Genomic DNA, 25,636 nt, shown 5'->3' with positions numbered 1-25,636 from the left:
TTTTTCCTGCCCCACCCTGCCCTGCCCTGGCTTCCCTTCCATGCATCCCCCATGAAGCCAACCACCAGCATCTCATCTGGTCAAGCTAGAAAAGTCTTTCTCTAGCAGCTCCCCCTGTGAAACACCTTCAGGCCACTCTACCTGGCAGAGTCCAGCCTCTTCCCCAGCCCACTCCAGCTGCTCTAACTGGATCTGCACATGAATTCCTGCCCCACCCTGCCCTGCCCTGGCTTCCCTTCCATGCATCCCCCATGAAGCCAACCACCAGCATCTCATCTGGTCAAGCTAGAAAAGTCTTTCTCTAGCAGCTCCCCCTGTGAAACACCTTCAGGCCACTCTACCTGGCAGAGTCCAGCCTCTTCCCCAGCCCACTCCAGCTGCTCTAACTGGATCTGCACATGAATACAGCACCATTAATGTCCTCCAAGAGTCCAGGACCAGGCGACCTTGTTTTCAGTTGTGGTTTTCTTCACAGTCCAGTCTCCACCTCACTTACTACCTGGAAAAATGCAGTAAAATTATTTAACTTTTCTGTGATTCTGTTTTCTTGAACATGAATGAAGCTTTAATGGGACTGTGAGGACTTAGTAGAAACAGATATTATCACCGTGCCTCACGTGATGGAGGCACTTGATAAGCATTCAAGCCTAAGTGCTCCTTTTTCTCTTTTATACTTTTAACATTGGACTATGGCCACGATTTATGAAGAAGGGACCAGGCCGCCCAGGAGGACACCAAGGTACTCACACAGCTCAGAGACCCCGGGTCTGTGTCTATGACCTGCAGTCACCATCCACCAGTTCTCCCAGTTGTCCATCCTTGCACATGTGAAGCCCCTCACTCCCTGACATACACAGAAAACTCAGTAATGTTTCCTACCACCTCAGATACCACCTTCTTCTGAAGCATTTTTGAAATCCAAAGTCAGAGATATCAGCTTTTCCTCTCCTCAGCCCAGAGGAAGTCCTACCTCTCTCTATAAAGGCCATTCCATGAAACACCAATAAGCCCTGCAGTGCTCATGGGCAGGACATGGGCAGGACCAGCTGCACCACCCAGAGGATGTTCCTGTGCCACTAAAACATTCCAGAGCTGTAAGCCATGTCTTGGGGACTCTGCCGATGGAGCCTTCTAGCTTGGCCTTGCCTCTCACATTAGCTTTCCCTCCCACACTCCCTGGGTGGTTTCACCCTATCCCTCGATGCCTAACATCACCACGTGCAGAGGTTGCTGGGGTTTATTCCTTAGTCGGAACCTCTGCCTTGAACTTCAGACTCGTGGACTCAGATGTGGACTTCACAGCTGCCTTATGATCATGATACGCTCACCAGGAACTGTATAAGTATGAGCCTGTTCACCTCCCAGTGGGACAGTGACCCCACCCTTCCAACTGTGATCTTGGGGTCCCTAGCTCCACACCTCTAACACCCACACGCACCCCCACTCTAGGGATGCCCGTACCCCAATTGGCAAGCAGATTGATCTTTCCAAACACAGGGCAGTCAGCCTGTGTGCTTTACCACCCGCTGTTGCTCAAATGTCTCATTCTGATCTGCCTTGCAGCAGTCTGTGCATGCCCAAGTGACTCGCACCCGCCGCCTCTCCCTCTCCAATCCCAGGCCTCACCCTTGCCTCTGTGCCCACTGCCTGCGTGGGTCTACGTGTCTCCGTATTCATCTACCCAGTTTCTGCTCCTTTCAGGCCCGTCCACTCACTCATGTACAGTTGGTCTCCCTCTCTCCTCGTCCAGCGCTGCCTTCTCTGTGACAGAGCCCCCTTCCTGCTCGTCCCCATGTGGCATCGTGCAGGTCTACCGATCATGTATTCGTTACCTATTTCCTGAGCAGTTGTGAGCTCTGTGAAAGCTGGAGTGGATTTTGGTTCACTGTTTGTCCCTGTTGTTGTCTAAAACAACTCTAACTCTGTAAGCTCAAAACTTATCTGAAGAACAACTAAAGGGATAAATTACCCAGCAATACAATAAAACCAATCCCTGGGACCCTGGATAAAATCATATCTGCCGACATCACACCTGGCTTCCCCTCCCATCGTTCCCAATCCCTGCCTCTCCTACTCTGTGAGCAGGGTACAGGGGCAACGGGAGGGGAGGACTCATGTTCCCTGAGAGCTGGCCCTGAGCTCGGTGCCTCAGCCCTGTGACACTCTGAGTTCAGGCCACTGGGCAAATGGCTGAAGCCTGTTTCCTTGGCCAGACATTTGACTTTCAAGTTTGCCTATTTCCTACACTGGGGAAAAGCCAAACTCAGTGCAAGCCTCCTTAAATTCTCCCCAGAATAGATGGCAGCGGTGGGTGACAAGTGGGGATGGAAGTTGGTCAGAGAAAAGATTTATAGAGAATGAAAGTAAGCTGTCTTGAAATACACTCTCCCCAAGCCTTCTTTAGATTAAGTTTACTTACAAGAGCTAAAAGCAGATTGAATCTAAATCAACATCCCTGGGGACAGGTCGCAACAGACTATCAACCATATAAATATTCCTGAGTGAAGCCACGGAAATCTTTGAAGTATCTCGAGCTGACATGAATTAAGCTTCTAAGAGATTATATAATACTAGGAATTTTGGGCCAAAGTTCATAAAAATAATTACCCCAAAGAAGCACAATTCTGGACTCAGTTTCTACTATGTCAAAGATAACTTCGTGGATGTCCAGGTCCTCTTCATGCCCAGGCTATTACTCAAGGATCTTCTGCTGTGTGCAGATCCTAGTCACACATATGTGTAAGGCTGAGAAATGATAGCTGTGGCAGAGTGACTTTTTAATAAGTTAATATAAATGAGAGATTTCTCACTAAAACTTTCCACTCCAGGGAGATGCTGCCTTACGATTGAGCTGCTCTAGAACATTGTAATAACTAGAAGTGTGTAGCCACAGAATAACTCATGAGACAAAAGTGCTCACTTCTTAGCTTGCACGGGCATTAGAGAACACGGGACCTCACTCTGGAGGTCAGAAGTTTCCACTGTCCTGGGCAGGCTGTGTGTCAGTGAGTCAGACCATTGGGGGAGCAGACCTCCAGGGTCCTCTGAAATACAAGAAACTGGCAGGAATCCCTGAAACAAGGCTATTTCAGAATTAAAACTATTGAGACATTTTTTGTGGCTTTAAATAAGTGTTTCAGCAGAAAGGGGATCATAAAATATCTGATTTTAACCTTGGCATGAAAAACTCTCTTGATTCAATTAATTCAATTCAGTGACTATCATTGCTTGAAAACTGTGCAGGCTTTATTGTCCTTCATCTTATGGATGAATACAAATAGGTAAAACGTCCAATCCTTGCCTTTAGGGTGCTAATAAATGGATGACCTGGAAGGCTACAAGACTAACCAAAAGCGGGATGTAGTGTGTGAAGGAGACGTGTGCCAAGTGCTTTGAGAATTCAGACACAGAAAGATCCTGCTGACTGAGGGTTCAAAGGAAAGTGCGTAAAAGGAGATCTTAATTGGCTTGTATTCCAAAGCTCGGACTGGGTTGGAGGGAACATTCACAGAAAGAAGAAAATCCTCTGATTACCTTTGAGGTTCCCCACCCCATCCTGACACCACTGTGCTGTCAGCTCACTTCAGCCCTCACTTCAGGCTACCCTAGAAACTCGCTTCTGGTGAACAGAATATGCCAAAATGCAAGAACGTTATTCTCATGGTTAGGTTACAAAAGACTTATTTTTCTGCGTTCTGTTTCCTTCCCAACTTGAAACTTTGATGAAGGTACATTGTGTACAACAGGCTGATGTGCATATGAACTGAGGACAGCTCAGGAGAAACAGAGGCCCCATCCTACAAAGGAACTGAACAAGCTCAGGAGGAACTGGATTTTCTCAACAACCATGTGCCTGAGCTTGGGTGCAGTCTCTTATCAAGTTGAGTCTTAAACGGTGACAGTCACAGCAGATGCCTTGAAGATAGCTTATGAGAAACCAGATTTCTGACCTAAGAGACTGTGGTATATGTTTGCTGTCCTAAGCCACTAAACGTTGGGGTAATTTCTTGTGGAGGGTTGCATAGCTTTGCAGTCTGGACTATTAGGTGAAATAATTATTTATGTGGCATTTTGCTATCCTCAAAGGACTTTTCTCTAAACCACCATTTGATATTTCACAATCCTGAGAGGTAGGAGAAGCAGGTGCAAGCCTCACTTTATAGATCAGGATAAATTACTGTAGTTTTACAGCTTAGACTCCGTGTCACACAGCTAGCTCGGGTTTTGTCCTTCGTGCACTGCTCCTTTCATTACAATGCCCAGGGGAATAGAAGAGCGAGAAAAGTTTGAACCATTTAACATATACTAGGATGATGGTCTTTAAATTGCTTGAAGAATAATGACAAGTGTCTGGACACAAGGGAATTAGTTTAGCTATTTATTTTTGCTTTCCTAATGCTTAAAATCTGAATGTTTTATAAATAAATCTTCAGCTTGATTTTACAGCTTTGTTTTGATGTCTTTGTGCTTCTCCGAACTGTATCACCAAAATGTCAAAGTGTGTTGACATTTTGGTTGATTTAAAATGATCCCTAATTTTTAAAAAAATGAGCAGGCCTGATACTCAAACAGGTTTTTCATAAGGCACATGACACACAAACTTACCACAATACATTTCATCAAAACCCTTGTGACAGGTCTAGGTAACCGCTGATGCTTATTCTGCTCAGCATACGTATTTATTTTATGTGATGGCTATGTCTAGATGTCTCCCCAAAGCCTCTTGCCCTCACAGGGGCTTTCTACAGATTGCTGGGATTAGGAGTGTGTAACTACTAAATTACTCCAGTAATCGGATTAGCACAGTTCTGGGTGTAGATAAAGGGAAGGCCCACCTGGGTGTGGGTGGCACCGCTCAATGGTTAGGTAGCCTGGAAGAGCTAGAGGGAGAGGCAGGCTGCTGCTGCTACTTCACTACATTGATGCTTTGCTGCCTTCTGCCCACTATGAACTGTTTCTTCTCTGTGATGCCACCCTGCCTTGGAGCCAGGCAACTATGAACTGAAACCTCTACAAACTATGAGCCAAATAAACCTTTTCTCCTTTAATTTTGGGTGTCAGGTATTTTGCCTCAGCAACGAGACAAGTAACTAAGTTATATTATTACTAGAAAATTATAAATATCTTCCTCCTCTCATGAGTGAGCTATATCAAGCAAAAACCAATCTTTCTTGACAAATCAGTGTTGAGTTTGTATCAACTCAAATATAGCAATAATCCCAATAATATTAAATATTGCTGCATTTAATAATCTTTATATTTTCCAAAAGACCTCAAATTTTCATGACTTTTAAGCATGGAGTGATTTACATTTTTCTCCCTAGAACTTAAAATTGAATTTCCAGTCATGAGTTACTGCCACTGATGTTTTCATGACTCCTAGTATCTTTCGTGTGTCACCTACTGTCTTCTATGAAAAGAGCCTAGGAAACAGCTGGGATATGTGATGCCAATGTGTAGAAAGGTGCACATAAGCCTTCCAGTGAGGTTTCAGTCAACACCATGTGGCCAGGAGGCTGGCTAGATGGGTATGACACTCACCACTTAGCCGGGAATGGCTGGGAAACATCCTCACCATGTGTGCTTCTGACAGTGGTCCCAGTCTTGTGAAGCTGCCGTGGGGTTAAACATGCTATTAAATGTGTGAATTTGCATTGCTGGTGATGAGTGTCACATGCTGAGGTCCCCAGCCTCACTGCACACCAGGATCATGTGGTAGCTCATGTGGTGTGGTGTTAAAACCAGCCAGGCATGGTGATGTGTGCCTGAAACAACCGAGCTCAGGAGGCTGAAGAAGGAGGGCCATGAGTTTGAGGCCAACTTGGATCATATAAAGAGACTATCTCAGGAAATTGTAAAAACAAAACAAAACCTCACAAATATGATGCTTAGATCCTGCATTTATTTCCTATTTCCACTGCAGCAAATTGCCACAGACCCAGTCACTGAAAACATGTGTTGGTCACTTTGCAGTTTGGAAGGTCAGAAGCTCAGTGTGGTCTCCTGGGTTAAAAATACAGAATCAGGTTCCTCACAGAGGCTCTGGTGAAAGCCCAGCCCTGAATCTACCCATGTTCCCTGGCTGTGGTCTCTTCGTCCCCTCAGGACCTGGAGAGCTGGTGCAGAATTACACACACACGCACACACACTGAGCTGGTGCAGAATTACACACACACGCACACACACTGAGCTGGTGCAGAATTACACACACACACACACACACACACACACACACACACACACCTCTGAGACACCAGTCCTCCTCTCTCTCCAGCACAGCGACAAACATGTATGGTCTACACTGGACCCCAGCGGTACCCAGAGTCATCCATTTTCAGCTCAGCCAATGTACAGCCACCTTAGTTCCCCTTGCTGTGTGATGTGGTCACAGATTCTGGGAAAGAAGATGTGGGTTTCAGTAGACCACATGCTCCCTGGTCACTGTGGCCCATCCTTGTCCTCCGAAGCTCAGACCTGATTGCTGTAGCACTGACAGGCTGCAGCCATCCTGGTGATTCTAGCATCAGCCTCATTTGAGGATGACTGATGTACAATTCTCAGTATCCCATGAAAGCTCAGCCCCATGAAATGTGTAGCAATGGTCACATGAGGCTCAGAAGGTCCTTACTGAAATACTTTAAATGTTGAGCAGAGAAAGAAGTCCTGTAATAGAGAAACCTATTCAACCCTACTGGACCAGTCCTGAAAATATTAGAGGAGCACCTACTCTGAGCCCAAGGACTTACTTCCCCACATAAGGTACTTGGGGTCTAATGTTCCAGGAAAGAAAAGGGGTGAGTATATGGTGCTTGTTTTGTTTTGTTCACTCAAAAACTTTTTTTAAATTTTGCTATTAAACTACCTATTGAATTGGGACATTTCAAGGGCTTAAAATCTCAAGATGAATTATTAAATATTTATACATATTAATGAGAACATGGTCATATGGAATAGACAGTATTTGACAAAAGAAAGAGGAAAAAGCTATAAAGACCCCAAAACAGAACTGTTTTGTTAAGTTTAAAAAAACTAACATTGCCAATTTTTATATCTAAGGACTGACTCATTCACACAAAATTATCTAATGACTCAGTAGCATAAATGTAATTGAATCAATCTATTTCATATAGCTACACTGTGAAGAGAATTAGCCAGATCTGAATAAATTGTGAAAATTGGGTCCATATCTCCTAGCAGACTCCCAGATATGCAAGCTATTTTCCTCTAACCTCTTAGCATTAATCTACCTTACAGAGCAGCAAGTAAATGAGGAGCACATAATGTTGGGAAATTTTTGTGTCTGTTTAAGAGGCCCATCATTAATAACTGGGCTAATTTGTCAGTCACAGTCTCCTATTTCAGAAGAGGGATAATTCAGAACAAATAAGCAGACAGACTAAATAAACTGTTTGGGTCATAAATGAGCAAGCAGGCTACTTCCTAAAACTTCTCCTGCAGAGGAGTGAGGCCGTGGTGGGGCTGTCTCCACGTAAAGCTGGGTTGGCAACAGGAGGCAGAGGGATTCTAGGGCTGGGCTGAGCTTAGCAGCTTAGCAAACAAATGTTCAGACCTCCCCCTGCTGCCCAGCTAGAAAATCCCTGTCAGAGCCTGGGTCATCTGAGGGTGGACGAAGTGACACTGGGTGGAGGGTGTGGACCTCAGCCCGGGGCTCTCCCACATGTGCACAGGGTCACATCCCTTGTCAGATATGGAGACTGGAACAGGCCACTGAATGCTCATGGGCTTGTATTCCTCCTCAATACAATGGCATGGCAATAGTGCTTGATGCTTGAACTTAAGAGTAACTAGCTGTTCACTTTGTTTTTCAGTCAGTCCATTACATTTATATTGAATATAAACTAATATGATTAAATGCTTATACAAGTTTAATGTACTTTCATAAATTTTATTAAAAGTATATTTGCAATTCATAAAAGAAGTTACACAGCAAAGAAGAATTCAATGTGAAATATGGCTACATGAGGTGGGTTTAATTTTCCTAGTAACTAACACCACTGATTTTAGCAGCTCAGTTTCTGTATTTACAGAAAAGATACTGAGTTCAAGAAAGACTGAGTCACTTATTTTTAAAAATCTAAAAAATAAAGACAAAAGGCAAACCTGTAAAGTCTTGCTTAATGATTTACTTATGCATTTTACTGTAATAAGTTCTAAAAGCTACTAAAACCCTAAAAGACGCTTTTTGATGCTTCAGGTTCTCCCAGCAATGCACTCAGAAACACATGTTGGATATTTACTCAGGAGCAGCCATCATACTAAATGCCAAGTAGAGAAATGCACAGTGGTAAAGAGGGATGTAGGAATTAATCAAATGACTTTTTTTTTAAATTTTGGAGACAGCTAGAAAGGAAAAAGACTCAACTCCACCCCTGCAAATGACAAATGGGGTCGTAGACTTTTAGAAAATGTTTCGCCATAATGCTCCCAACTCTCGGCCAGCTAATGACACACAGACCCTGCGCCCATTTGCCTGCCCAGCAAATATTGACCTTGAGGAGAGAGGTTGGAGGACAAAGAAAAGTTCCTCAATCCTTAGGTTGAATTAAAGAGGAGAACTGTAGTCTTGAAAAATTTTCTTAGCATTTCTTTCAATCTAAAATATAGTACTAAGAAACTATTTCTACATTCTACCAAGACAGTGGATCTTAAAATGGCCTCTAACATAAAAAGTTGATTTTTGTTTTTGAAATTTCACCCAGCAGGGAAGGAGCTGAGGTAGCAACAGTTTGACCTGAACAAGCCACCTCCAGCAGTCGGCGGCACTGTCCCCTCCACCTCTCCAAGTCACCCCATTGCTGGTTTAGCTGGCTCTCTCAGCTCCTGCTCATCCTGTCTACTCCATCAGGCCTCACTATCTGACCTGTTGTCTCCTCCCTGGGCTCCGCAGTGTGCCCTTTAACTTTCACCCTCGGGAGAACACAGGTTCTGTGTCACTCTTCTCGCTCTGTCAGAGTACAAATGAGCATACTGAAAGGAGCAGCATATTTTTACATTAGAAAAATATTGGCCTGAAAATGTAAATCTTGGACTGGTGGTGTAGCAGGAGCCCTCGGTTCAGCCTCCAGCACTACACAATCAATCAGTATCCATCCACCCATCCACCCATCCTACTCTCATTAGCTATTGCCCTCTAGATAGCACTGTGCTGTCTATTCCAGGTTCTCACTCTTCTGCACTATTGGAAGGATTATTTCCCATCCTGCCTATCCACTGTTGCCAGACACCTCCTATGACTGAAAAGTAAAAGCACCACACACATACACACACACACACACACACACACACACACACATGACTGCAGGTTCTTTTCAAGGGTGAAATTGAATAAGATCCACAATTGTAGGAGATAGTAATATGCCAACATTAATTTTCCAGTTTGACCATGTGATCGAGCCATAAAAGACGTCCTTGCTGGAGGCTGGGTGACTTGTGCGGGAGTCTTTGTCCCAAATACTCTTTCAGAGTCCACAATCACTGTACAATAAGAACAAAAGTAAAACCTATACATATCATTCTTCAGGTTTTCAATAGGTGTGATTTTGCACTGTATTTCAGTATCCCCTTCAAAATAGAAGCACGTCACTTCCATCACTGAGTCCTGTGTTTACCAAGACACTTTGCCCTTGACCTCTCGCTGCTTCTTCCTCATCTGGCTCCTCAGGCACTCGCTCCCTCCAGTTTGGAGGTAAATTCAGCTGCTCTCCTCAAGCTTTGAGTACCTTCCCGCGGCTCCGTACAACCTCTCCCATTCACAAAGCCTCTTATCAACCTCTCCTTTTATTTCTAGCCCCACAAAACTGTAAGCTCACAGAGGACAGCTCCTGCCTCATCCACTCAGCCCCTTAGACCCTGGACAGCCCCAGGCCTGATGCCCCGGAAATGAATTTTAAGGAGCCGCTCAGCTCTCAGCGCGAGACCGCTGACCCGGAAGGGAAAGCCGAAGCTGGGTCTAGGGGAAATCAGCACACGGAGGAGCAGTGTGACCTGTCTTTCCGACCCAAGCAGTCCTCCCGGGCTTCCGAGAGCTTTTCTTTGAACATTTCTGCTGGACACCAGGGGAAGGAAGGCGTCGATAGTGTGATGTGTGCTGTGTGAACAGCAGGCTCTGGCCAAGGCTACGGCGCAGCGGAGAAGCTGCACGCTCCTCAGAAAATGCCAAATTAGCCAGGCCTCTCCAGCCAGCTTCAGGTTCGCCTTCCATCAGTTACTTCTCAGTATGAATGTTTTCCTCTCAGTTTATTTCCACTCACTGTCATATTCTTTCTCGCCACTGTTCAGTAATAAAGAGCCCAGCAAATCCCTGCAGGGCCGTAGACTCAGACGAGCCACAGTGACCTCGGTCTGAGATGTCTGCGCCGCCCAGAGGTTCAGTCCCAATCCTGGAGCTCAGGTAATTATTTGTCCAGCACCCGGAATGACACAGCATTATTATTGCAGCGCCCACGCTAATGAAAGGATATGAAAGCAAATAAACAGTAACACAGTAAGGTAAGACGATCAAAAGCAAAAAATAAAATAAAATAAATAAAACTGAAGCAAACCCGTTTACCTAATGTGAGTGTCTGCACAGAGTTTCCAAGACTGCGCAAAGAATGGGTGATTTAACCCACTACTAAACAGCTTCTGTGCACGCAGGCTTCTTGAGCAAGCAGTGTGTGAGGGGAGAGCTCTGATTCTCATTCGGCTGCACATACCGAGGGCGTCTGGAGGCGAGCACTGCGTTGGACGCCCGGTGTGGATTTCTGTTTCCGTCTTCCTGGTGGATTTGAACACAGTCCATGTTTCCTCAAGTAAAGCTAAGGCCCTGCTCGTGCTGCCCTCCCCCAGGTTGACCCCTAGGTGGCAGCAGGCAGCACGGCCCATAGCCGGAGTCGCCAGCTCCAGTTTATTCATTAAACTGCTTTTCTTAATAGAGTTACTGACTTTGGCCAGTGGGAATATTTAGCACATCCAAAATTATCACAGACACAAGAAAACAAAGAAGTGCATCTGGGGTCTTGTACAATGCCTTTCTTTAGAGGCTTCTAGACAACACCAAGCTAGGAAGAAACCGAGCTGAAATACTTCTGTATTGATTGACAGCAGTGGAAAGAACTGAACTTCTGCTTTCACTTTCAGCTGAGGATGGGCCTTTAATTATGAGACTTTAAAAAGCTATCTCTCTTAAGCTATCACCCCTTCACCTCCCTCACAGAACAATTTATTTCCTAGTATTTGAAGTAAAAGAGGAAAATATACAGGTCGCGAGTAGCATATTGTGAATGTGTTTTCATAATCACTTACACTCGGGGGCCTGCTAACTGTTCAGTTCAATCCAGGAAGAGTTAGCCAGGCAGCGTTCAATCCAGACGAGTGACTCCGAATAAACCAGTGTCTTAGAACCACCTCATTTCATAGAAGCGTGAGGATATCTGTTTATTTTAGTTGTAAATTTATAAGGAGCTAAACTTGCATTAGCTTTAGTTCCACAGATTGAAATTTTTGGATATCATAATTCTAACTGTCCTCAAAAAACTTCTTCAAAGTTACAGCCAAAGTTGGGAATAAAACTGTAGTTCCCCATAGATCTTTCATTAAGGATAAAAATAAATAATATTTACAATCTGGAAATATGTGGAAAAGCAATATATAATTATACATCCAATAGCATATATTGGGGAGTTTCTAAAATCAGGTACTGAGCTAGACACTAGATGTATAACTTTTGTTTTTCGAGCCTTTGATATAATTAATGCAAGGAACTAGGACAAATGAAATGTAACTGATATAATTTGTATACATTGTACTCGTGTATACTCCAAGGAAACAAGGACTTAATGACTTCACAGTTAATAAATACTCTAGATGCAAACTATATTAATTCAGGATCATGTCGATAAAATGAACATAAACCTGGAGAATTTAATGAAAATATTTCAGGATCCAAAGACATAAAGCAGCCAGGTCTTCAGTATCTATTAGGTATCTATTTACTGAAAGAAGTATAGAGTTGAGCTCTTGTCTTCAAACAGCTATCTGAGGGAAGCAAATTCCAAGATTTATACACAATATTAAGCACGCTGAGAAAAAATACAACCAAAACTTGGTAATATAAGCTTAAACCTAGAAAAATATGTGTAACATGTATCTTTGTTAATAAAATAAAATTTCTAAAGATATAGAAGATGAAAGAGAGGAAAGAAATATTGGCAATGACCAGAAAAAAACCACATACAAACTAAAACTACAGGTTCAGGTTTGTAAATCTGGATAAAAATTACAGAACCTTCCTATTTCAAGCTATTAAACTGTAATGTTACCATAGAGCTAATGAGGGTGGCAGTTCTTCAGCAGAGGAGGAGATGCATTCCTTGGCAAGCACATTGAGTAGCAAACCTGTGGGAAGAGAGAAGAACCAGTGGGTTAAGAAGTGAGATTCACAGAAGCCCAGGGAACTCAGTTACAGGTGGCAAGATGATTCCAGAGTCAGGGAATGCATCAGAATTGCATTCCCGAAAATGGTATAATCTGATGATATATTGATGGCAAACTTTGATAAAAAAATGAAAAAGAGGATATGAGCTAAATATGACTAATTTTTTGTCTATGAAAATTCAATGTTAATGTATTGAGTCAATCTGAGGCACAAGAAAAGAGGTAGCTGTGCAATTACAAACCGAGTTCCAAAGAGGTGTGTAATTCAATTAAGGGATATTCAAGAAGACAGTATGTACCTGTAGTTCCTAACGTAACTAAATCTGGAGTGAGCGATATCTGGACTAGACCCAATAGCCTTGCAGAGAACTACTAGAAATTCTTAATTCCTAGAATGACTTAAATTCTTGAGCATTTAAAAGTTTCCAAAGTAGAAAGATACATACAGCCCAGGGTTACCTGAACAATCATCTCCCTGAGACTGGAGAAGCAGAGGAAAGAGGAGATATAGCAGTAGAAGGTCAGAAAATAACATGAAGGAAACATCAGCAGGGGCCTCTTTTATCATTAAACTTCAGTGAACAGCCCTAATAATGCCTTAGCACTACTTGGGATAAAGTATGTTGCTTATAAATGACTTTTCCTATAAGCAGTTCTAATGAATAAATCTCCAAATTTCTGTGGCTATGCATAACAACATATTTCTTGCTTTCAGGAAGTCCTCCAAGGAAATTTCTTGATGAGAGGTCAGCTTTTCCAGAGTTAGAACCTGGAAACTTTTCCCTGTGGCTCCTCCCTCTTCTAGCCTCCCTGCATTTGCTCAACAGGTGAGGAAAGGCACAGAGAACGGTGCAGTAGAGGTGTTGTGGGCCAAACCCAGAAGTGCTGTCTGTCCCTCCTTCTCATGATCCGGTGGTGGCGAGAACTCAGCCTGGCAGCCTCACTCAGTTCCAAGTGTTGTTGAAATACTATCTCTAGACTCAGGAAGAAGAGGAGTCTGGTCAAGTGAACAGTGACTTAACCTTTGTCACACTCCATTCTGGGGATAGCCTCCTAATTAATGATGATAATGATAATAGAAACCAGACAAAATTTCGGCATTTAAGTTTTATATTGTTCACAGGATTTAAAATTAAATCATTGGGCTGGGGATTTAACTCAGTGGTTCCACCGCCTGCCTCATAAGCAAAAAGTCCTGAGTTCGATCCCTGGTACCAAAAAAATAAATTAATTAATTAAACTAAATTAAATCATTTATCTTCTCTTAAAGTGTCTAACTTCTAGCTTTAGTTCTGTCAGTGAGTACAAAAACCTCCATAAATTACATTCCCTGCTTAATACACAGTCCTGATGATAAAGTAAATACTAAATTAAAATTTTCACGCTGTGTTCCATGGAAATGATATGATAGACTGTGTTCAATAGAAAGATAAGAAGCCCAGTGAATCAATGCATCATTCAACTATTCCTTCATCATTCAAAGCAGATGAAAGGAGGTCTCACAGAGAGGCAAGGAGAGTCACACAGGTGTCCCCATGCAGGAGTGAGAATCATACAGGAACAGCTGATCCAGGAGAACTAGGGTCTCAGTAAAGGTGAACAAGCACCACCTGACATTTCAGTGGGAGGAAGCCCACACGATGAATGAGGAAATGCTTTGAATCAAACAAAGTGTCTTACCTGGGGGAATATCTGGAGAGAAGTCCAGTATGTGGCATGAAATAATGACTGGAAAGATTTTAATTAAAAAGGATTAAGCTTGAGCTTGCATGCTCTCAACTTCTGGGCCCTGAAGATATTTGTTTTCTTCTCAATAGTTTGCTTCAAAGTAACATGCAACTGTCAGGGGGTGGCATGCTTATTCTGTCACCTGCTCAGTAGGTCTCATCACCCAGCACAATTTGGACAGTGGCTGAGCAATTCTAGCAGCCTGTGGCCCAGTTCAGGGTCCTCAAGCTTTCCCACATTTGAGATATCCTAGGAAACCTAGAATACTGATGCCTGGTTCTGACTTTACCAATTCTGATGTTCTTGATGAAGCCCCAGCCTGAGAAGTAGTTTTTATTACTAACTAGAAGTAGTTTTGCTCATGGGCACCGAACATGGGCAGCTAGGGGCTCAGGTTTACTCCTCATCCCCTTTCTATGGAACAGTGAGCTGGACTCTTCAAAAGGAGAGTGAAGACCAGGCTGTCGGGACATAAACTGAGCTCTATTCTGTTAATTGAATGCATCAATTAGTTTATTGTGTGTCGGATATTGTTCCTAGATCTTGGGATATATGTGTGAACCAAACATTTTGTGAAGAAGCACACTGAATAGTTAATATAGACACAAATACATTCCATAGGATAATAAAAGATGATAAAATCATAAATGTGGACAGTAGGGGGTGGAAAGGGGACCAGGGAGGATTTCCAGCTCTAAATGAGGTCATCACAGAGATGTTTCACCTGAGCTCCACAGAGCACCGTCTGTATGTCTTTACGTATGAAGTGGGCCTCTTATGGCTGTTTCTAGATGTCCACCCAAAGCCTCATGAGGGATTTTTAGAGATAACTGGATCTGGACTGTGTGATGCTGGGATTAAGGCTGAGTGATTACTAAATTAGTCCATTGATTGGTTTGGTATCACTCCAATCATGGATATTGGGAAAGCCTACCTGGGTGTGAGTGCTACTTGCCCTAAAGATGTGTAGCCCTGCTGGACTATAAGGGACAGAAAGCGGGCTACTGTCATTACTTGCTGCTTTCTGCTTCACTGCTTTACTGCCTTCTGCCTGCCATGGACTGTTTCTCCTCTGCTATGTGCATCTACCATGCCACCCTACCTTGGAGCCAGCCAACTATGAACTGAAACCTCTACAAACTGTGAGATAAGTACACCTTTCCTCCTGTGACTTTGGGTGTTCCATATTTTGTCTCAGCAATGACAAGGAGTAACTAAGACAGAGACTGAACTCTCTTTGGAAAGGCCTGCAGTATTACAAAGTTTGTGGCCTCAGACTTTACTCTCCACCCATTCCCATAGCCCTGCAGATGGTGCCTCTTCATCCTGTCCCCTAAAGTTTGAAGTGATTACCTCGGTGACCTTGAGCCACCATTCTTAATGTTGCACAGATTTCTGTGACTTTGGAGGTGAAAATAGCAGGTCAGAGTACATCCTCCATTCCTGAAAACTAGGCAGATCTAAAGCATGAATGTACTTGTGTGTATGGGCAAAATCATTTCTTTTGTGCTGCAGTATTTGTAATTTACTATAATACAAAAAATTAAACTTGTTATGCATGTGCTGAAATGTTGAGTCTAAAGCATGTTTGTCCAGGTAACCCTATCACTGAGCATCTATAATACCAAAACGATCTTTTGAGGTTTAGATAATCTTGGCACAATGTAATACCTCCAGGTTTTCAGAAGGAACACCTTGTGTGCTGTGTTTAGTTACATCGACATGGCAGCTCTGAGTAGTCAGTCCCACTCTACCTCTAAAATACATCTTTGGGATGTCTGTTCCACAAAATCCTTGCCCAGACTTCTGTCACCATCACTGAGGAACTTGCAGAGGCCCCTTTGAGTCTCCGTGGTTGTTTGTAGGAGAAAGGCCTGCTTGGCCCACGCCCTGCATCTGCCTCCTCTCCCTTCAGGATCTCCCAGCACCTCCCATCTCGCTCCCTGCAGCCCAGCTTCCCTGCCCTCTGTGTCTCCCTGGAACACACTCACCATTCCCCACACACAGATGTGACCCAGTCCTTCGCCTCATGGTCTCCTCAAGGTTCACTCTTAACATTTAGGTCTTAAGTGTGCTGTGGTTTAGGGCACTGACAGCCATCTATTAATCTAAGGTGGCCTGAACAATTGTCCTGATGTTTTCTGTTACCTTGCTAGGACCTCTGTTTATCTCCTTGTGCCCACTTCATTGTTTTCCACTTTACTGAGCAGAAAACGGGCTTCCTGAGTACACCCTCATCCCTGCACAGACTCTGTCTGCAGCCTTGACAGGATCCACCTCCAGCGACTACTCCTTAAATTAAAAAATGTTTAGTAAAATCTCAGTGATACTTGACAAGGGGCAAGACCTGATACACTTCACCCACATAACCCATGAAAGAAAGAAAGGACAGGGAGCGGTTGTCCCTGGAGGAGCGTCACCACTCTTGGGCCAGCGTTTCACATGTGTAGAGTCTGGGCCTTCCGAGAGGTGTGGAACTTTAAATCACGAGTTAATGTGGTGATTCCATGGTAACCCCAGTTCCAGTCAGTTGTACACTGGCTTCTTCAGGAAACTTTACCTGTTATTGGTTCTGGGGGAGTCACAGCAAACTGACACATGTGCGCCCGTTTACTGTGGCCCAGCAGCCCACAGAATAGGGCCAGTACGGGCTTCTGACAAGTGCCAGGGAGAGCAAACACAATGAAACAGGCACTGAAGTGCACATCCTGGAACAGGAATGACTGTGAGGAATGATCTCACTGGTGGGGCGCTCAGGGAGGAAGCATGCTGCGCAGGGGTGCAGAAGAGACACTGGGTGAGGTGTGTTGAAAGGAAGTACGGGAAGAAGAGAAGCACACTCCAAACTTGGCTTCTGATGTGAAACTACTAGAAGAGAGAAGTTGGACATTTAAGGAAACGCTGTTTTATGGCTGAGAGTCCCAGGAGGACAATATAATATTGCAAAGATGCATTTACCTCCCCAGTAAGGTGTAGATTTATTTTTAAAAAGAGTAGAGAGAAAAATTAAGGCAGCACATTGCTGGCTGAATGACACAGAGGAAAATTGCTAGTTTGGAAACCCTGCTGCTAGCTTTTGATGATTGGATGCAGATCTCAGCCAATGTTTGATCAAATATGTCAGCAACACGTGGAGACGCAGACAACAGACACCGAGACACTCCAGTGCATTTTCATCTGCCCTTCTCCAGTGTGGCTTACTTCTACAGTGCTTTGTCAGCATGCAGGATGCAATCCTCTGTCCTAGGAAAGTTTCCTCTTAAAATTGCATTATTCTTACTTTTATAGATTACTTTTTCTCCTGTACTCAGCCAGGATACTAATATCATTCCAGAGTTTCAGGGATATATTGCTAGCACTTTTGAGACAATATCCAGCATTGCCTCTGGTTAAGCCTTTATGAAAAAGCTCGTTTTTCTATAGAAGGGAAAACTTTTGTAAGCAGGACAACAAAAGACTTTCGTACTGCATTCTTAAATCTCCATGAACCTGCCGTACTGATAAGAGCACTAAAACAAGATTAGCATATTGCTCAAACCAGCCTTTCAGTAGTGCCAAAAGAGCTGTATATATAATTCAGTTTCCTTTATTCAGATAAGAGGAAAGGAAAGAGAAACCCCAATGTACATATTAACATTGGAGTTTTCTGTAAGAAAATGTAACTTTCTCTAGGAAGAACAATGATGAGCTTTTCTTTATGGAAATCTTTTCAAGACTGATACCAGACAGATTCTAAGCAATCTAAGAGTTGATCACAAACACAAAAGTGAATCAGGTGTGGTGGTGCACACCTGCAATCTCAGGACTTGGGAGGCTGAGGCAGGAGGATCACCTGGAGTTCCAGGCCAGCCTGGGCTACATAGTGAGTTCAAGGATACCCTGAACTACATAGAGAGACCCTGTCTCCAAAACAAAAACAAAAACAAAACAACAATAATAAAATTTTTAAAAAAACAGTGAACACTACTGTCTAGTCTCATTCAATGGGAAGACAGGCTCCCCAAATCCTGACAGTGTCCTCGTCCACCTTGTTCACTGAATCTGGCACTGCATGGCTTCTGGCTCTTCCCAAAGTCAAGACAGCCATGAAAGTAAACATTTTTAATCGATTCAGGTCAGTGAGGTAACCAGGACAGCACAACTAAAGACATGAAAGAGGCCTTCCAGAGCTGCTACAGAAAGTGGCAAGAAGATAGGATATATGTGTTGGAATCCAGAAGTATTTTAAAAAGGATTTAGGATAATGTGTCTCTTACTGTAATAAATAATTTTTAATTGTAAATGTACATCATATTTTTCAGTCATACCTCATAGATTCAGGGGCACAGATAACTAAAATGGAAGTAAATATATTTTCCAAAATATTCCCTGAATAATACAGGAATATTATATTCAGAGCATCTTAAAACCGTATTAAGTGCTTTTGAATTTTACACTCATTGTTGACCATCCTATGAGATAGTGGGACATCGTTCTGCCTTTGACTCAGCTCATCCTGGTCCAGGAGGTTTTCCTCCTTTCAGCCTTTCTCACACTCGAAGCACCAGTCCTCCAGCAGCTGAGTTGGCCCAGCAAACTCGTCTATCCTGGAGTACAGGCAGCTAGCAGAGACTGCACAGGACACTGGAGTGGGAGAGGGGATGTTTGACCCCAGAGGACACTCTCCAGTGTGAGACTTTACACTTTCTTGCCAGTGCATACAAATTATAGAACCTGGGCATCCACAACTGCCACCACACAATGCACCAACAGTTTTGCCAGGCCAGGGGCCTATTCTTTCATGACAATGTTCCCCGGGTTTTTGAACACAGCGAAGAGTCCAGACCCTCCCTGAGGCTGAGCAGGCACTGTGGCCATCATCGATAGGAGAAGGAGCCAAGACCGCATTGCCAGGGCCCCACTACTGCTGGCTGGCGACCACACTTTGGGACGCTTAATCTAGGTCAGGGTTTCCTGTGCTTTCCAAAGCCACTGAGAAGCTCTAACTACAAGAATACTACTCAGGGACTCTGGCATCAGACGTGTGCCGTGGCCTTTACAATCAACCCAGAGGCCACTCTCATGGCTGCAGACCTCAGTCCACCAACCAGCTGCTTCTGTGGTGCTGATTTCAGTTGTGGAAAAGTAGACGCTGCTGCTCTTCCCAAGCCTTTGTCCTTGTGAGGCCCAGCACATACTCACAGAGCACCGACAGTGCATAGCAGGTGCTGGCTGTTTCCCTGGCTGAAAACTGCCCCTGTCTTCCCCAGAAGTCTTCGTGCCCTCCTCCCTCAGCCCTCCTTCCCACCAGCCTCCTCCACTCCGCTCCAGCTGCTGTGCCTTCCTGGGGCCCTCAGGACATCACAACCATCCCCACCCAACAGCCCTCACACCCACTCTCCCCTCTTCCAGAACACAGCTCCAGGCCCTCCTCCCACCTGAAGTGGCCTTGCCCTTCTTTGTCCTGAGAGCAACTTAAAAAACAAAAAAATCTGTGTCTTTCCACTAAATGTGAGTCCCAGAAAGGCAGAGTCTGTATATGTTCTCAGCTGTGTCTCCAGTAACCAAGATGTACACAGAGGCCCCAAGTAAACACCTTGAACAGAGGGAGATGCAGTACTCAGAGTTTCAAAAGGAGGGCATCGAACCATGTGGGAAGTAGTCCACATGGCTAGGAGACCACGAAGGAGGACCAGCAGCTGGCCTGATGTGAGCTGAGAAGACTGCCCAGAGATGACTTCTGCTCTGACGACTGAAGATGAATGGGCATCTTCAAGAGAAAAGAGAAAGCCCACGGGTGGAGTCAGAGGAGCATAACAGAAATTAGCAGGGAAATCTACTCTGCTTCGATGACGAACAAAGTGCTGCAATAGTGAGCTATGAAACAGAGGACTGGGGTGGAATTGAGCAGCAAGAGAGCCGGGAGGGCAGCTAGTGCTGTAGGCATAGTAGGTTCTGTGTGCTCAGTGATGAATACGCTGGATATAAATAAAAGAATGCAACCCATGAGAATACAGAGATCTCATTTATATTTCCACATTGTCTTAACAGCAGCAGGGGCTCAAAAATTAATTATTGATCAGTGACCCCCTGAAGCGAATGATACCCCACTTTGTCCAAACTCCCCTATATGAGTCATTCTACATGAATATTAATTAGTATTATTACGGACCTGTCACCCTTGAAGCAATAATTACTTTCCATTATATTTTCTCCACATGCTCACAGGAAATGTGGCTGTTCCCAGGATTGACTTGAATTTATACTAAGTCTTTGCAAAAATTAGTCCAGAAATTATTTGGTGCAAGATGCCTTTGTACTAACTAAAAGACACATAATTCTGCCTTTCTGAACCTGTCACCTTCACAGAATAATACATCCCAGTTTCTATAATCTTATCCTATTTTTAATCTTAAGACACCTTGACAAATTCCTGTGTTCGCTCATTGTGACAAAGCTTAAAAATGACACAGAGAAAAGTAGACTGAACACTTTTCTGACACTCTGGTTTGAGACTTGCTAGGTTTAATAAATATTAACTTCAACTCTAACACCCCACGTTAGAATCCTGAGGGCATCAGGAACATGACTCGGGCCAGCTGGACAACGGGCAGACCCAGAAGAGCCCAGCGACCCTCCCGTGTTCTCACTGCTGTGTCACTTGGTGGGGCCCCCTGCTCACTGTGACAAGTCACACATGGACAGCGATGGAACACCACTCTGAGCTGTACAGACTGCCTTTTGCCCTGCCTCCTGGGCTCACCAGTGGCCATGCGGTGGACGCTAAGAGGCCCCAGAGAGGCTGTGCCTGCAGCTCCGGTCCAGGAAATCATCTCCCAAGGCCTACGATGGGCTCTGATGAGATCAGAAGAGGCCAGGCCCAGGGAGCAGAAGGGCACTGTCCTTGCCAGCAGCCTACTGCGGCCACTGAGAGCCCCACACAGCAGCCCTGGCTGGATGCCACACACCCCCCATGGCAGAGCTGTGGCTGGCAGGGGCACAAGGTGACCACTGGAGAGGGCAACCAGAGCACACGGCTCATGCCTACGATCTGAGCACTGTGGGAGGCTGAGCAGGACAAGGTCAAGGCCCGCCTGGGAAACATAGTGAGACCGTGTCTCACTAAAAACTAAAATACACTTAAATTTTTTTAAAGATTTTTTAATTAAATTAAATTTTACAAATGAAATGAATGGTTGGGGATGTAGCGTAATGCAAAGGCCCTGGGTTCCATCCTCAGAACTAACTAAATAAATGAATGCTCCTGGGGCCGTAGCTGCTTTTGTTCTTGCTGTTCCCCTCCCCACATGTGCATCCCTCTCTTTGGTTTCGTTCCTGCACTTTCTCTTCCCCTGAGCACGACGGGTCAGCAGGCAGCTGATGTGCAGTAGGGCAGCGAGCTCTCTCCCTCTTGCATCGCCTCCCTCTGCTGTTCCTCCTCTTCCTCCTCACTGGGCCTGAGGCTTCCTGGCCTGGACTGTGTTAGCATAGGGCAGGACCCTGGGCACAGACACCGTCTGCCCAACAGCCTCCTCCATCGCTCTCAGGAAAGAGGTTGCGACATTGGATTCACCTCTGTGATTTCACCGAGGCTAAGATTCGGTCTATTCCAGTTACATTCCTTTAAAAATATAAGTGATCCACAACGCTCTCCTTCATTTTAAAATCTGTTTACCTTCTCAGTACTCAGTCTGCGTGATTACATTGAGAAAGGCAAACCCCTTCTGTTAAGGGCCGCTAAGTGTCGCGGGTATGTGTACTCTTGCCCCCTGGTTACACTTAAAAGGTAAAAACCCTCTCTCACAGCACCCGAGCCATTTTACAGTTGGGCTTTGCCTAAGAACAGCTCAGGGATTCGTAGGCACAGAGTTAATGCTTGCAGCACAATGACAGGGGTGCTGCGGACCAAAGCCTGGGAGAGCCGTGCGGCCGAACTGCGGGTCCCGGCCCCTCCACTCCAGTCCTGCGCGTCATCGTCTGTGAGATGCAGATAGCAGGCCGATCTGCCTGGAGAGTTTTCCTAAGCCTTAGGTGAACAAATACTCTAAATTGCTTAAATCTGATACATAGTAAATATCACCTGTGTTTGTTAAATAAAGAAAGAGTAAAGCTTAGATCATTCTGAAATTAAATCTTGAAAGAGAAGGCAAAGCTCTTCATCATCTCTGTGACGCGGCAGGGCCCTGAAGAGGAGGACTCACTGGCCTTACGCCAGCGCATTCTTTCCAAATGGAGCGTCCACATCCAGCAGGACTGCAGTGGTGCCCGCACCCCAGGGGTGAGCAGGGGAGTAATGTGGATTCAGCCTGCCAGGCTCCAGCATCTTAATTTGGGTGACAGTGGGATTTGGAGGCTTCAAAGGGTAACTTTTGCTTTCATTCGGGGTTAACAGCCAGTAAGCAAATATCAGTTGAGCTGTTTATCCCTTCACTTAGCGTTTGTTGGAGACCACTCCTGGGGAGGGTGAGATGAACAGCTACTGCCATGCAGAAGCCCACTGTGGAGGAGCCTGGAGTGTGGGAGGGGCCGGGGTGCAGATGAGGGAGTGGGAGGGGACGTTAAACAGCAGCGAGGATACACGCTCCCAAACAAATTAAACATGAGATGTAAAGGATGGAGGAGGAGGGACAGTGCCTGTCAGGTGGGGCTTCTGGTGTGGCCAGGACAGAGGCGGAGCTCAGCCTGTCCCTGGGGCTGCTGGGTGTGGACAGCTGGGAAGAAAATGGAGAGCAGAGGCGGAGCAGGGCCCGCAGGCCCACGCCTTGTGGTGGAGTGCCTGAGAAAGGCCCACCACACAGACACGGGGTCCAGTCGGCTTGGGAAACACTGGACACCCACCGAAGGGCTCGCAGCCCAGAGGTGATAAGAAGCCACTTGGGCTCTCTGCTTGGCAAAATCGACCAGAGTTCTGTCTTCTAGAAATAAGTGTCCCAGGAACACAATTCAAGCATGCTCTTAAAAGTGGTAGAGGGTTATTTTGCTTTTGATGTGGAAGTCCAATTTGAGAAGAAAAATACCGAAGGCGGGAGTCAGGGAATGCCAGACTACTAGGATGCGGACAACGACCACTCAGGGCCGAGGGTAGCAGAGGCAGAGAGCAGCTGACGGTGACCCCACAGGCTTACCGACTAACGTCACCGAGCAAGCCCCTGTCCTTCATTCTCCAGACACAACACTGACTTCCGGAGACTACGGAGAGTGACATCAACAGTCACACGGTGCTAAACCAAAACTGGAATGCGCATGGTTTGAAGTTTTCGCTTTACTCTAAATAAATGTTTATAACAGGACCTTATGGAATATATATGCAGTGGGCACGACTACGATATTGAAGCAGATGCACAGTTTATTGCTTCACATAGTTATTCGTACATGAAGGGAGCAGCCGAAATCGTATCTCATGAGAATCTCCAACAGGGACCCATCCCACTGACTCTGTCCGGGTCACAGGTCTTTAAACTCAGTTCTCTAATCTTTCCATGTGTGCCGCTTCATACCCTTTGACCTACATTTCCCCATTCTGTGTCTTTTGCTGCGAGGCCCACCTGTGATTACACTTTTATCTTCTACCTCTTTCCTATGTATTTGAGCTCATTTGTTTTAATTCCAATAAGAATGGTCATGAAATGGGATTTTAGTCCTGACCCTGGCTTGTTTCATTCTGAACACTGACCTTAGACCCATCTGACCTTGTGGTAAATTACAGGCTCTCCCTCCTCTGTGAGGCTGAATGACATTCCAGTGTGTGCATATGTGTGTGTTACGTATCAGAAATATGTGTAAGCATATATATTTTTTTTCATTGGAGTTTTATGGGAAGTGAGTTTAATTTATATAGTACAGAATACAAAATAAACAAGAAAATTACAAGCATTTCTATACAAAGAGTGACCAGAAAAAGAAATCAGAAAACAACCCTGTTTGCATTAGCATCAAACAAAATGAAACATCTAGGCATAAATTTTACCAGTTTTGTATACTGAGAACTATAAAATGAGGGTGATGGAAGCTGAAGAGGACATAGGTAATGAAAGATATCCTGTGCCTTGGAAGGGAAGAACTGATATTGCTAAAATGCCCACCCTGCTTCCTGCTTGAGTTTTCTTCAACATCCATCAATGCTTTACAGCTCTCTTCCCACTGCAAGACCAGCCCTTATGGCAGAGGAAGCTTCTCCTAGTCCGTAGCTCAGTGTGAAAAGAACAGACGATGTTCCTGGCTCTGGCCTGGCGCTCCTGCGGGCAGCTGCTGTGAGCAACACTGAGGCCCCCGTGTCCCGCAGCTCCTAGCTGTGACCCCTGCAGGGCCCTGCAGTGCCTGTGCTTCAGGTTTGGCGAGGAGCCCTTGTCTCCTTTTCTGGGCCGCTACTGTGCAGTTTCTTCCCCACACTGCACAGGGCTGCCCGTCCTCCACAGCCGGTGAGGGGTCCATGGTCACCCTGAGGGCCCACAGGGGTGGGGTGGCTATGGGAGGCACCCCTGCTCTCAGTGAGCAGACAGCAGCCTGGGGAGCACTCACGTCTTCCTGCAGAAATGTCTGTTGGTCCTTTGTCCAATAATTTATTTGGATACACGTTTTCTTGATATGACGGTGTATTTCAAAATTGCTAAAAGGGTAAATTTTAAATGTTTTCATTTCAAAAATGGAAGTACATGAAGCAGTAAATTCGTAACAGCAGGATTTAGTCATTCCATACCGGGACATGTACCAAAACATAGCATATGCCCCAAAAGGACACAAGTTGTTGTCAGGAGCTTTTAATTAACTTAATTTTTAGATAAAACAGAGCACACATCTAAAGCTTCCCCTGGAGGGAAATCACCTTCCTCAGGGAAAGGAAGAGGTGCGAAGCTGCGGGAACTGGGAGCGGACGGCGCGTGTCATGGGCCGCGTGCCTTTCTGCTCCCTACGGCGGGACACACGCGGTAAAACTGAACCCAGCGCTCAGATTCTGGAGCTGCTGAGCCCAGCCGGCGCGGTCCGAGCTGTCACCCACCTCCCTCAGCAACTCCCGGGACCTCCAGCACTGGAAATCCACCGGACAAATGAAGCACGTGGAACCGGGTGGACGGACAGACAGCGCGGTGACTCGGATTTGGGGCTTTTCCTCCGGGCGGCGGTAGAGAGCCCACAAAGAAATCTCACCTGAACTACATCCTTGTAAAGGGAACAATTCAAGAGGAAGAGCTGACAATCATAAACATATATGCACCAAATATAAATGCCCCCAACTATATAAAACAAATATTAAGTAACATGAAAAACCAAATAAGCACTAATACAATTGTAGTGGGGGATTTAAATACCCCACTATCACAAATTGACAGATCTACTAGGCAGAAAATCAACAATGAAATAATAGAACTGAACCAAGCTTTGGAACACATGGACTTAATAGATGTTTATAGAGTATTCCACCCCCAAAAACCAGAATATACATTCTTTTCGGCTGCACATGGATCATTCTCCAAAATAGACCACATACTGGCTCACA

General features: G+C 45.0%; 1 long non-coding RNA gene across 1 annotated transcript in view; it reads right to left on the bottom strand.

Annotated features, from left to right (window-relative positions):
- Window positions 1-10,524: 10,524 nt before the first annotated feature.
- The window catches only part of LOC104870822, a 37,573-nt gene continuing 22,461 nt past the window's right edge, over window positions 10,525-25,636 (bottom strand). Inside the window, exons 2-3 of the long non-coding RNA XR_782638.3 lie at window positions 12,321-12,396; window positions 10,525-10,777 (exon numbers count right to left, since the gene is read on the bottom strand). This is a non-coding gene — a long non-coding RNA (uncharacterized LOC104870822). The remainder of the gene's footprint in view (window positions 10,778-12,320; window positions 12,397-25,636) is intronic.

This window comes from Fukomys damarensis, unplaced genomic scaffold, assembly GCF_012274545.1.
Source record: "Fukomys damarensis isolate Sample0158 unplaced genomic scaffold, DMR_v1.0_HiC HiC_scaffold_4, whole genome shotgun sequence".
Classification (NCBI taxonomy): Eukaryota; Metazoa; Chordata; class Mammalia; order Rodentia; family Bathyergidae; genus Fukomys; species Fukomys damarensis.
The sequence above is the reverse complement of the archived record's forward strand: the minus strand, read 5'-3'. Positions and strand labels throughout refer to the sequence as shown.